Genomic DNA, 1792 nt, shown 5'->3' with positions numbered 1-1792 from the left:
AAGATAAACCAAAGTAGACCATTCGGGGGTATTTGTAGCTAGATGCTACATAAATAGTATAGAAATGCGTGTAAAAATGAGGTAAAAACCTTATATAAAATACACGCATCAGTAGTAGTCTAGGGTGGATAGCAGACCGGAAGGACATTTCCCTTACCCTTCTCATTGTAGAATGTCTAGACTATTTGTGACTGAGTCGATGAACTGCGATGGTGAACCGAATTCCTGACATAGCTCTTTTATCTGATTACTTATCTCGAATTTTCTTGCTTTATCGTGCTTGTCTCTATTTCTCTTACCTTTAATCTTTAGTAGTTTAGAAAACAAATTTCAAAACCCCCAATTATGACTAGATAGACGGATTTACAGATAGATACCTTGCCTCCCTATGGAGATCGACCCTACTTATCGCTAACTTCTGTTAGTTATACTTTGGTAATTATTTTTGGTACATAACGACCGTATCAAATTTTGGCGCCGTTGTCGGGGAGGCAATAGCCTATTTGTCTGTTCCTTGTTCCGTTTATCTCTCTTGGTCTCAGGGAATTTTTATTCCTTGAGACAGTTCTCACTTATTTCCTTCAGTGCTGTTTATGCCCAGGTATAACAGGTCAGAATTATTTCCAGACGATCCTGAACCAGAAAGGACCTTTTTCATTAGACAAAGACTGTAGAGGAAAATACAAAAGGAAGCCTTGAGTACTTTTGAACCTTAGCTAGAACACTTTCTTTTTTCAGAAGACCCGTCTTGTGAAGAAGACAATTCTATTTCTGCCGTCAATCCCGTGAGAATGCCTAATATCGCGAGTCACTCAGAGCCCACAGCTGCCTCAATCCCTAAAGGTTTCAAGCTTGCAACCGAGGATGGCAACACTTTTGACATCCGGCCATCCTATATTAACCTGGTCGAACGAAACCTGTTCCGAGGTGTGGCGGGTGAAGATCCGCGTAAACATATGGAGGTTTTCACTGATTATTGCTCTACCATTCCCGCTACTAAGGGAGTGACCCAGGATAAGATTAAGGAGGTCTTGTTTCCTTTTTCTTTGACCGATGGAGCCATTGAATAGGCACACAGACCTTGACAGAACTGCGGCCGGTGTTACTGACTGGGAGAGTTTGGCCCTTTCTTTCTATAAAAGGTATTTTGCTCCACAACGAACCAATCAGCTGAGAGGGAAAATTACAAGTTTCAAGCAGACACCGGATGAAAACTTGTATGAAGCTTGGTGCCGTTTCAAGAAGTTGGTGAGGTCTCTTCCTCATCATGGTTTTGATCAGTGGTTCTTATGCAACCCGTTCTATAATGGGTTATATGATGATCACTGTGCTATCTTGGATTCCTCATCTAATGGGCGATTTCAAAAGAACAATGATGATGACAAGGGATGGGGTATTATAGAAGAAATGGCTACCCATTGTGCTGAGTATGGGAACCCGAGAAGAGGTATTTGGACAGTTAATTCTGTCGACAACAGTGCCGTTGTGGCTAAGCTGGAAGCCATGAATGCCCATTTTGACAAATTAGAGTTGCAACATGCTGGTGATCAATAGACGGTATTAGTGACGGTCACACTGCTGTTGACTGTCTAATTGAGAAGGAGCAAGTTCTTGCCTTTCAGCAATATAGCCAAAGTGGCTCCTATTACAACAATCAGAGTAGAGTCCATCCCAATTTAAGATGGACTAGTCAGAATGTGTTGAATCCTACACCTCCTCCGCAGCAGCAACAACCTTATGTCCCTCCTCACAAAGCTCAACAAGGCTTTCAAAAGCCTCCGTCCTTTCCACC

General features: G+C 42.2%; 1 non-coding gene across 1 annotated transcript; it reads right to left on the bottom strand.

Moving 5' to 3' along the window:
* Positions 1–1168: 1168 nt before the first annotated feature.
* Positions 1169–1274, bottom strand: LOC141603927 (small nucleolar RNA R71). Its single transcript, XR_012525762.1, has one exon. It is a non-coding gene; the product is annotated as a small nucleolar RNA R71 (small nucleolar RNA).
* Between the last annotated feature and the right edge of the window lie 518 nt (positions 1275–1792).

The sequence above is a fragment of the Silene latifolia genome, chromosome 9 (assembly GCF_048544455.1).
Source record: "Silene latifolia isolate original U9 population chromosome 9, ASM4854445v1, whole genome shotgun sequence".
Taxonomy (NCBI): Eukaryota; Viridiplantae; Streptophyta; class Magnoliopsida; order Caryophyllales; family Caryophyllaceae; genus Silene; species Silene latifolia.
Note: the sequence above shows the minus strand (reverse complement) of the source record. Positions and strands in the feature narration are given on the sequence as shown.